A 12,408-nucleotide genomic window follows, 5' to 3' on the forward strand; every position below is an offset into this window, starting at 1 on the left:
TCAGGCTAGTCTCAGACTTGCTATGTAGTCAAGACTGGCCTTGAATTCCTCTTCCACTTTCTAAGTGCTGGGATGATAGGCACATGCTACCAGGCCCTGTGCATTTAGATTTTTTGGATGATTAATTTACAATGCCTGCATTAACCCAGAGTGCACTTGATTTTCGCATTAGTGCACGAATAGATTTTAAAATAATGATATGCTAAGCAGTAATCAGTATGCGTTTGTTGAAAGAATTATTTTCAACTCAGAAGGTCACTTCATAAAAATTCTCCAGGAATTTGGCAGGAAATGTAGTCGCACACAGCAATATGGAAAGCAGATCCACAGCAATCCCTCTGACAGCAGCACGGGAGCGCCATGAGAACAGAGGTATGCTTCCCTCGTCCGTTGCTGCTGGCTCGGTAAGAAACACGTGAGGAGTGAATGGCTTTCCTCAGATATCAGGAGTCACCAAAACTAAGGGGTGAAGAATTCATCCTGGATAGTGAGCAATTAGTGCTTAGATTTTATTTCCAAATTCAGGTAGAGGCTGGCCATCAATTTGGAAACCATAAAAGGGACTTTTGGATGTTCTTTCTCTTATTATTATTTGTAAGAGTGATGATGATGATGATGATGATGATGATAATGAAGGTGATGATGATGTGTTTACCATATGTGTGTAGGTGCCTGTGGTGGCCAGAAGAGGGCGCTGGGTCTCCTAGAGCTGGAGTTAGAGGAGGCTGGGCCAGTACAGAGTGGGTACTGGAAGGTCCATCCTCTTCAAGAGCAGCAAACCTTTTATCCACTGAGTCATCTCTCCAGCCCCCAGAAAGGGATTTTAGCTCCAATGCTGATTTGTTTTCCAAACCTTGAGACTGTTTGCAGCCAGGAACTCGTGCTTCTAGATAACTTTCAAAACCAGAAATTCCAGTCAATAAAAGGGTCATGTTTCTGTACGTCTTCAGAGTGCCTTGTACCCAGTAGGTATGTATACTTGCATTGGGAGCTGACAACTTAGGTACTAACCATAGCTTCTATTTTTCTGAGCATATGTGCATCTGGGAAAGAACTGACATAAGGACTGAACGGGTAAACACACTGTTATTCAGTACTGTTGGAATGATTAAGTTTGTTTTTATTTCCAGACCTGGGGGAAAAGCAGTTAGCATATGGAAAAATTCTGGGCAATTCCTCCCTGCTTCCAATCATTTTCAAATAAAACACTATCTGCATAATTTCTCACATAGTTCTATGCTGTAACAAGATACTGTGGTTGCTAAGCATTTTAATACAAAGACCCTTCAGGGACCATGTTGGATGATGGTCATTGGCTAAACTTGCATCATGCTGGCACTTGTTGGCAGGACTTATACACAAGGCTGAACTCTCACCAGAGGGCAGCAGAGAGAGCTGGCAGTCAGGAGAGGGAAGGCTGTAGAGTGTGCTGCCAGATTCCTCACCAATGCTGCTTAAGCAACTCTTTATAGTGCAGACTTTCAACTCTTTTTCTAGTAGGGCTTTTCACGTCTGGAGCCTGGAACCCAGAACTTTCCTATCAAAGAAGAGTTGTGCTTTTTTTCTTCTTTTATTTCAGAATAACAAACCAAATAGTTTGATTCCCATTACCACGTAACTGAGGGTCTACCCTTGAAGGTGAGTTTATGCTTTACAATTGGGTGACATCTTGACTGTTTGCCATTACTGAGAAATACAAGTAGGTGTGGATGTGGATGTGCCAAGAAGTGGTGGTTGGGCTAGGACGTGGCTCAGTACATAAAGCCTTTGCCACACAGCACGATGTACTGAGTTCACACCAGAACCATGTAAAGTCAGGTGTCATAGCATGCGCCCGTGATACTAATACTTTTCCAGTGAGCTGGGAGTGGAGACAAGCTTGCAGTCCAGTTAGCCTGGGACACAGCAGTGAACAAGAGGCCCCGCCTCAAACAAGGTAGGTAAGGACCAACACCTAAACTTTCCTTCAGCCTGTGTTAATTCCGAGAGTCACCAGAGAGAAAAGAGTTCCACCGTTTTTGAGTCATATTTGATTCAACTTTTTATTAACTTTAAATATTGACTAAGATGGACTTCAGGACCAGTCCCCAGGACTTCCAGCTGCGTGGTCGCTAGACTAGTGCTGGCACTTTTATGGGCAAAACTCATAGGCCACCGTACTTTCCTATAAAGCTTTGTTGTTATTTGTCAAGAACTACAACTCCCAGCATCCCAGAATGTTATCTGGTCCTTGGGCAGGTGGGGTTTATAGTTTAGTGTTGGGTTTTACACCAGTACACACTTGCACTCACATGCACAAATGCATAAGTATGTTTGAGAAGTGGGGAGAGAAAGAGGGAAGGAGGGAGAAGTCGTGGTCATTAGAGAGGAGAGGATTTTGGCTTTTTTGTTTGTTTGTTTTTGTTTTTTAACTAAAAGCACCAGTAACAAAAGCTGGCTTAGATTGGCATTTGGTCACTTCCAGACCCGTAATCCATAGAGTTTTGGATTGCTCCACTTTGTGGAGGGCGGTACAGCACAGATGACGTCACTTCCATGCTGGAGTCTAGCTTTCCGTTCTTGACTTGCTGAGGGACATCAGGGTGACTAATGAGGAGGTAAAATCGAAGCCTCTGTTCTAAAGCTTTTTGATGTAATAATAGGTTATGCTTTATTACTAAAGGGCTCAAAGAAATCAGCAAGGGATTTAAAACCTGGAAGAAAGAAGCAGGGAAATACCGATAAGTACATGAGAGAATGAGTCCAAAATAGCAAGAGAATTTGAAGCTGTATAAATTAAAATAAACTTTACTATACTGCAAAAGTTCTGGAACTCTCTTTCTCCTACAGACCCCAGGAAACATATTTCTAGAAACATTACTGGCAGGTAGGTCCTTCCACCTAACTCCTGTTTGTCAGCTGAACTAGGGAAATAAATTTTCCATTCAGTCATAAGCCATCTTCTCGTTCTTCCCCACATGTAACAAACATAGATTATCAATGTTAAAAGTTATTAGATATTAACCTAGAAAGAGGAAGAAAAGCAGGCGTAGGAAAGCCCCTTGGTTTTATGCTGACATCAGAGTAGAACAAAGAAAGTGTGACCTCTGCTGACCTCAGCGGAGATGATGTGGTGCGGCCCAGAGAAGCCTGGTGACATGAACCAGATTTGCTCTTCTGGGGGGGGGGGGAGAGCGGCTGGAAAACTGTCCGAGCTTGGGGTAAGGAGCCTTGGAGTACTTCCTCTTGCGGCTCACAGTTAACCCCCCAAGCTTCCCGCTCCTTCAGAGGACCCTGAGGTCAGTTGCCAGCACTCATATTCGGGGACACACAATTTCCTTTAATTCCTGGGTCAGGGGACTGCCATGCCTTCTTGTGGCCTCCATTGACACCTGCATGTGCATGATACACGTCAACTCCCCCAGGCCACACATACACACACAAATAAAAATGTCTTAAGAAGATATGGCCTCTCCATATTTAATAGGGGAAATGTGTTCATACAGATGTATGATCTTGGTGATTGCTGCAGCCGCCTGGCTTTGCACAGTCCTCTCCATACACCTCTGCCTGATGTGAGCTGAAGCACAGAGTCAGCTCAGTTGTTCAGCCGTGGATCCTAGGCAAATCATTTTATTTGCTTCAAATGTAGATCCTCCTACAGGAAAATGCAGACAGTTTCGCCTCAACCTCAAACACATTGGGAGCCGCATAAAAAAACGGTGTCCCGAGCTTTGCATGCTCCCCATGTGTCTTTCTGTCCCCAGACGTGTCAGTTGTCCGTCCCTGTGTGAGCCTTGTCCGCATCGAGTGCTCTCTTAGCTTACCGGCAAGCCCCCTTTCTCCCAATTCCTGCATCGCTCACAGTTTATAGGCTGTGTCTAAGCACTTTGAATGTGTTATTTCTTACGTTACATAATGCTTGTCTCATAATTAGTCATGGCTCCCCGAGTGGAGTTAGAAAGAAAGGGCTCAGAATTACCAGGGTTCCTTAAAAGAATGTGCTACCACTTTTCAAAAAAGGGCTCCAACCCCACCCAACAGTAATTGGGTCCAGACGGGGAATGTTCCAGGTCAGGAAGCAACTAAGTGGCAGATTAACTATTAGGACCTTGGAAGACTGTGGTATCAGGCATCACATGAACTTGGCAGGTAAGTGAGTGGGGTTGACTCTGTGACCTGGAGACAGTGACCCAACCTCTGACCTCTCTGAACTTGGTTTTTCTCTCCTGTAGGGTGGTGTGGACATCACTCACCTCAAAAGTCATGAGGAGATGGAAGGAAACGATATTTTAAAAATTGTTTTCTAACCCAGTAGAATCTTTAAAGACCCCATCCCTAGAGGTTCTGATCTACCAGGCTCTAAGCACCCATCTGTGTACGTGACCTGAACAGAAGCCCTGCCTGATGGACCTGGACTCTCGGATCGGTTCCCACGAGTGATGCTGTGCTCGGAAGCGTGGCATCCTTTTCACTCCGGCTTAATAGGCACTTATTATTATTATTATTAGCATGCTTCAAGAATCTTCAATGTAAAAATGACCAAAATAAGGCTTTCCAAATCACAAAGGGCCTAGAGATTTGCTTGGAATAACAGATACAGCTAACCTCCCACATCTGTGGGTTCAACTACAGACTGAAACTATCTGGGGAAAAATTATGTTTGTATTGAATACAGCCATTTTTCCATTTCATTATTCTCTAACCAGGCAGTGTAACTATGCACACAGCACTGACATTAAATTAGTTAGGAGTGAACCAGAGGAGATGCAGAACATATGTGTGTAGGGCTATATGCAAATACCGCATTGTTCTATATAAGGGACTTGAGCATCTTGGATTTGGGTGTTTTCCTGGGGATCCTGGAACCAATTCCACATGGGTGAGCGGCCTAGGAAGTGACGCAGAAGCATGGATGGGGCAATCGGTTCTGCCTGGACAGAGAAGCATGACATTTGAGCCGACTCTTGGGCCCAGTGTTTGCCAAGTAAATAAATCCTGAATTGAAAATGTTCTCCACATAGCGATGATGTTCCCTTTATTTTTCCTTTCATACTGACCTCAGAGAGTTCTAGAGTTACTCTTCTCCAGCAGGGAGAAAGGGGGCACAGGGAAGAAGATGTATGTGTGCAAATCCTTTGATGATCGTGCACGATCTGTGAATCTCTAACAGCCAGCACAAGCTCTGTGAAGGAGGTCCCCTTCTCAGACTGATGGTGACACCAGATTCAGGTCTGTGTATCCAGCACGGCAACTGCCGATTCCATCAGTGTTCCCAGCACTAATAAATCCCCAGCCCTGCGCGAGCAGGGCTTATATAAGCTGGGGAAATTTTGGCAGAGTCCCTCGCAGTTTCGCACACTTTGTTTGGAAGTGTGAGATATTAATTAAAGAAAAACGAGATGACAGCATTCAGCTTGGTGACAGCACCTTGCCAACCATCTGCAGTGGTGGAGACCAGTTTCTTTCTGAAGCTTCCCCCTTTGCTGTGGAGCCCCCACCTTCTCCACTTAGCTCATGCCAGGGCTCCTGGCTCCTCAAGGAAAACTCTGAAGATCTTCTAAGCACAGTGTTAAGTGTGTGGTAAGATAGGACTGAAAGATGGCTTATGAGGACTGAAAATCCGATTAGTGTGTTACTTTCCCTCGGAGAACAGGAAAATCCTAGCGGTCTTAAGTGTGTAAGACTAAAGCAGCAGACAGGTTTCTCAGCAGCTCCTAAAGCAGCGGCTCTCAACCTGTGGCTCTCAACCTGTGGGTCTCAACCCCTTTGGGTACTGAACCGCTTTCACAGGAATCACCTAAGACCATTGGAATACATTACAATTTATAATAATAGCAAACTTGCAGTTATAAAGTAGCAATGAAAATAACTCTATGGTTGGAGTCACCACAACCTGGGGAACTGTATTCAAGGGTCACAGCAGCATTAGACAGTTAAGTGCTGCTCCCCTAGAGGAAAGCTTCTGAGGAGACACCTAGCAACGGCAGCGCGGTAGCCCAGGCATCAGTGCCCAGTTCTGGAGGAGTGGAGGAATTGTTATCTCATAAGAGAGCCTACATGCTTTCTTCCTTCGCTGCGATATAGCTCTGAATTCTAGCCTTTGAGGGGTTCTCTCTCTCTCTCTCTCTCTCTCTCTCTCTCTAGGTGTATCTGTGTCTGACTATGTGTCTATGTGTCTGTGTGTGTTGTGTGCATGCAGGTACACTTGTGTGTGTGTGTGTACGCGCATGTCTATTTCTCTGTGTATCTGTCTGTGCATGCAGGTACAGGTGTGTGTAGCACAGGAGATCACCTCAGCCATCATTTGGCTTTTCTTTTTGGTTTTTCAAGACGGGATTTCTCTGTGCAGTCATGGCTTTCCTGAAACTTGCTCTGTAGACCAGGCTAACCTCAGACTCAGAGATCCACCCTGCCTCTGCCTCTTGTGTGTTGGGATTAAAGGTGTGCACCACCACCGCCTAGTGACGTTTGCCTTTTTAAAGACAACATCACTAAGCGGCTAGCGAGCTGGCCAGCAAGCCCCAGGGATCTGCCTGTCCCCACCTGCCCAGTGCTGAGACTGGGAACTCACACCTCCACACCCAGATGGGTTCTAGGGAAGGAACTCAAGTCCTCATGCTTTCACGGAAGCTCTTCCCCAACAGAACCTGCTTCCCGGCCCTTTCTGTCATCTTCTGTTTTCCTTCAGCTCCAAGTTAAGACTCGTACAGCCATCTGTACCTACTACAGCACAACTACTACAGCGCAACCTTCCCACGGGATCCCTGCTTAATGTGCTTAATTTCGTCTTATTTTCTTAAGTTTAATTTTTCTCCCTCACACCCAGATTTATTTTTATGTACATTGGTGTTTTGCCTGCATGCATATCTGTGTGAGGGCACCATATCCCCCGGAACTAGAGTTATAGACAGTTGTGAACTGTCATGTGGGTGCTGGGAATTGAACCTGGGTCCTCTAGAAGAGTAGCCAGTGCTCTTAACCACTGAGCCATCTCCCCAGCCCTGGCTAATTTTATTTTAAGATGCAGTGAGTCAGAACTGTTGTCTGTAAAGGGGTAAAGGATTCTTATTAAGCAAGGCGGCAGCTGTCTCTTAGACAGGGACGCTTTTCCCAGGAAGCTTCCAGATGCTTGGAACCTTCTCCACCCTGTAGTTAGCATTGCGTGGCTGTGCACGGGGGCTCTGGCCTATTCTAGAGTATCACGGAAACTCTACTCATCCACTAAGATATAGGACTCCCTCTCCAGGCTCTCTCAGAATTCACCTACCTACGACGCTGCTTTTCCACACCAGCCACAGAGGAGTCCTCTTCACAGCTTTTGTGTTTCTGACACTGGATTTGGGTGAGAGGTCACACTCATCTCTTAGTTAGGTCTGAGTGTGTTTGCCTTAGCACGTGTGGGGATGAGGTTTGCAGAGTCGGAGTCCCTGTTACTCCTCACTCCCCTGAGGACAGTCTAACGTTTTTGTCACTGGAGATGTGTGAGTTACCAACTAATGACCGTCACATAGACCCAGACTCATCTGAAAGGACACCTGTAAAACATACAAACCTGTCGCAAGAAGAGCGTTGGTCAAATTCTAGTTTTCAGAGTAAAAACTAGGGGTAAAAACTATAGGTTTTTTACTTTCTCCTGGATAAAATGAGGGAAAACGATTATGTTACCAAGACAAGAGGCCCATCCAAAGGCTGAGCCACTCCAGGCAAGCCTTAGAAAGTGCGCTGCAGGTTTGTTCCCGCTCTGCCCCTCTCCTTTGTGTACCATCTGCTTCAGCGATGCTTCTTCTCTTCCATGGGTCTCCCGGTGAGGACAGTCAGACTCTGGTCTCCAGATCCAGGGCGTCTGGTTTGAATCCCACGCTCTCGCCAGCCATACCTGGAGCAGGTAAGTTACTTCCCTTCTCTGTGCTTCTGAGGCAGTCAGTCTTGTCTTCATAGAACTGTTGTAGGATTGGGAGAGTGTGTGGAGAGTGCCCTGTCACAGAAGGCACACAGCAGTGTGAGTCACGATTAGCGCTCTGTTTACGGTGGCCTCCTTCCTTTCTGAACGCCTCTGTCACCACACAGTGTGGTAATTTGTAGGCCTCTGGTTTTTAAAAAATAGCTTTATTCCCAGTCCTATTTCTGGCACTCTCAGCTGGTGTAGGAAGTTCTTCTGTTCATGTGTTGCTTTCATTGGTTAATGAATAAAGAAACTGCCTTGGTCTAGTTGATAAGGCGGAACTTAGGTAGGTGGAGAAAACAGAACTGAATGCTGGGAGGAAGAAGGGCAGAGGATGAGAAGCCATGGATACTGCTCCTGAGATGGATGCCGGTTAAAATCTCCAGTAAACCACTGCCACGTGGTGATATATAGATTAATAAAAAAGGGTTAAATTAATATGTAAGAGTTAGCCAATAAGAAACTAGAGCTAATGGGCCAAGCAGTAATTTAATTAATATAGTTTCTGTGTGGTTATTCCGGGTGTAAGCTAGCCAGGCAGCTGGGATAAACAGGGGGCCCTCTCCTTGTAATGCTCATCTATCATTTCAAAGGGGCCAAGAGGCAAATACAAACAATACCTTACCATCATCCTGCCCCCAAGTCCCAAATCAGCATCCCATAATGCCCTGGATTAAACACTGATGTCCACGTAAAAACCTCCAACACCATGCGCTGCTGATTCTTAGCATGTGTACAGTTGCAACAAGCCCTGATTTCTGTTTTATAAGTCCACACTTAAACAAAGAGGAGCTAAGAATGTCAGAAAATGCTCAAAATTTTGGAGCAACTATAATTAACATAACCCCAAACCTAGACTTATACATTGGTGTTCCTCAAAAGAAAATGACCTTAGCACCAAGATCACGGTAGACTCATTTTTCTCTTCGCTGTGGTCAGCAGTTTGCTGGAGGGTTGTGGACACTATGACTTCCTGTTTGTGTGACAGCTCCCAAGTGTGCTGCCAGCGCCACATAAACTTACTGATGATGAGGAAATGACTCATATAGAAAAGACTATAGCGGCTTTTCAAGTTAATTCTATGACACCAGGCAAGAAAGAAGCAAAAAAAAAAAAAAAAAAAAAAGAAAGAAAGAAAGAAAGAAAGAAAGAAAGAGAAAGAAGAATAGCCAATGTTACCAGGGTTATGGATGTCAATATTTTATTTTAAAATATCAAAATTGAATAATGTTTATGAATTAGTACTTACCACAAATTGTAGTGGTTTCTTCCATTAGCATTGTTTATCAAGCATTTGCTGTAAGCCACTCACTGTATTTATGGGCTGGGAATATAGGGTGAATAAATGTAACTGTTCTCCTCTTGGGACATAAGATAGGGAAAGGTATCTTCTAGAACCTTCTATGATGATGGAAAAAGTCTGTTTCTGTGTTATCCAATATTGTAGTTAATTACCATCAAAGGTTATCAATACCCCAAATGTGACTAGTGCTTTGATAAGGAATTTTAGGTGTATTTAATTTTAACTAATTTTAGATCAAATAGCACATTTGGCTGGTGGCTACCATATCAAGTAAGTCAGTCAGTTTCAGGGTCTAGCACTGTGAGTGCCAAGTTTTCCAGAACCATCTAGTCAGAGTGATTTGGAGAAGGGCCCCAAGATCCTGTGGGACTGTCGGTCATTCAGCAAAGATTTCATTAACTCGACGTTTTGGAGAGCTTTTCCAAGAAAACACATGTGCTACTTAGTCCATGTGCCACCAGTCCAGCTTCAGGAAGAAACCCTGATGTGATCCAGCTGAGTCCGAAAGCCTTGAGGCCCGTTTATCACGTTCCATTCTTCTCACCATGCCAAGGGAAAGTCACTTGGCGCATGCCCTGAAGAGAAGGGGTAGACTAGTGATAGAGCCACCTGTCTTCACTCCCTGGCACACACGTGTGCACATATACCACACACAAATGCGTAAACGTGGTCATCTGCTTTCCACACAGTAAAGAAACCTTCCCGGAATGCAGACATGTCAACAGCTTCAGTGTAATGTCGTGTGGCCTTGGCCCTGCACACTCATTCTCCTTCCTAACCAGCTATTCTTTGGAATTCCTTCTGAATATTTTTCATCTCAGCAGAAAGAACCAAATGGAAACCTCTGTATACCCCTGCGGTCTGTTCTGGAGACCCAAGGCACCCAGTAGGAAGCTGAGAGACAAAGTCCCACTAAATGTCATGATGTAGAGAAGGTATGGGTTGAGGAACTATGGGTTCAGCATGGAGCTGGGGTACCTTCAGTAAATCATTTCCTCTTTCTGAGCTCTGACTTCTTCCTCCGCCACATCAGACCGAGGCCAGCTCTGCTTCCCTTTGGGCCTCCGTGATCAAACACTTCAACCGGAAGCAACTTAGGGAGGAGAGGATTTATTTTAGCACGGAGGTTACACTTCATCTTTGGAGAAAGCCTGGGCAGAAACCAGGAAGGAACTACTGTTTGCTGGCTCACTCACAACCTCCTGCTTTCTTACACAGCTCAGGACCAGCTGCCTAAAGAATGGTGCTGCCCACAGTGGGCTGGGCCCTCCCACATCAGTGAACAAATAAGACGGTCCCCTAAAGACACGCCCACATTAGGACCAATCTAATCCCACAATTGAGACTCTCCTCTCATGCGACTCTAAGCTATGTCAAGTTAACGGGACATGGACAAAGATGAGACAGCCAAGAACAGCTCTAAGCCATCCTATTTTCTCTTTCACTGTCTAAGCAGATCCAGGAGGGGGCTATCTTTCCTAAGGACAGCTGGACCAGTTTCTTTGCAGCATAGACCAGAGCCATTTACTTGAAATGTGGTCAGTATGGACATCAGTGAAGGAGATCACAGATGGGATTTTCCTTGAGGCTGCCTGGGCTCGCATCTGTTGGTAGCAGGGAGTGTGCCGACGATGCTCTTCTCTTTAGCCAACTTGAGAACCACAAGGTACCGTCTTTGTCAGGCCTGGCCTGATGGCTTTTCCGGCCTTCTTCTAGCTGATTCTTGGCTGTATTCTCACCTGGGTGGCAGAAAAGGACAGATATCTCTCTTCCTAGGTCTAGAGTTCTCCTTGTGGTCACTGTTGTTCTTAGGAGAAAGAAGTGACCTTGAGCGCTAGGAGCATGTGGTTGTTTCCAGCTCTGGGGAAGGGGAGGCACAGAGGACGTGAGGACCTGGGCTCTGAGGAGCAGCACGGAGAATGGCATAGAATGGGTTCCCCCTGTTCACCCCAGCCACCAGCACTACATACCTGGGCCCAGTCAGGAAGGCTGCTTCCTCCAGGCCCTGGTTTAGTTGCTCTCCACAGAAAAGGAAGCCAGAGAGGAGCCAGATGCTCTCCTCAGGCTTCTGTTAGAGGCAGCTGGGTGGCCGTCTGTTTTTTCAGCACTACTGAGAGCTAGATCCTTTCCTGAAAGAGTGGATGTTCTGAGCTCTCCTGCAGACTGGGGGGCCTCTCCACTGAATCCCTGGGATGAACGCATGCTCTGTGCTGTCCTGCAGACTGGGGGGCCTCTCCGCTGACCCCCTAGGATGAATGCATGCTCTGTGCTGTCCCGCAGACTGGGAGGGGAGGCTCTCCACTGACCCCCCTAGGATGAACGCATGCTCTGTGCTCTCCTGCAGACTGGGGGACCTCTCCACTGAACCCCTAGGATGAGCACACGCTCTGTGCTCTCCTACAGACTGGGGTGACCTCTCCATTGAACCCCTAGGATGAACGCATGCTCTGTGCTCTCCTGCAGACTGGGGGACCTCTCCACTGAACCCCTAGGATGAGCACATGCTCTGTGCTGTCCTGTAGACTGGGGGCCTCTCCACTGAACCCTTAGGATGAGTGCATGCTCTGTGCTGTCCTGCAGACTTGGGGGGCTCTCCGCTGACCCACTAGGATGAACGCATGCTCTGTGCTCTCCTGTAGACTGGGGGCCTCTCCACTGAACCCCTAGCATGAACACATGTCCGGGCTGTCCTGCAGACTGGGGGAGTCTCCGCTGACCCCCTAGGATGAGCGCATGCTCTGTGCTCTCCTGTAGACTGGGGGGGTCTCCGCTGACCCCCTAGGATGATACAACAGAGACCTGGGTTTCTCAGTCCAAGCCCTTGAAAGTGCCATTCAGATGCCGAGAAGCACCCAGAGTGTGGTCCTCACCCCCCATTCTGTGTCAGGAGGTAAGTTCTGGGGTTGGGGTAGGGTGGCGGGTGGACAGTGTACTGGGAAGGACCTGCAGTCCTGTCTACTTGTCCCACCCAGCACTTCTGTGAGCTGGGTGGATGATCGACCCCTGGGTCCTCAGAGGACAGCTGGATTTCAGAGCCCAGGAATCCATCCCGCAGATGGCTTCAGGCAGTTTTACCTTAACGATTCTTTATTTCCTCACTGAAATGGCTTCTTCTTTTTTTTTTTTTAGTTATGAGATTTGAAATATTCATGTATAGATATTTATTTATTTCATATGTTTT

Source organism: Chionomys nivalis, chromosome 8 (assembly GCF_950005125.1).
Source record: "Chionomys nivalis chromosome 8, mChiNiv1.1, whole genome shotgun sequence".
Taxonomy (NCBI): Eukaryota; Metazoa; Chordata; class Mammalia; order Rodentia; family Cricetidae; genus Chionomys; species Chionomys nivalis.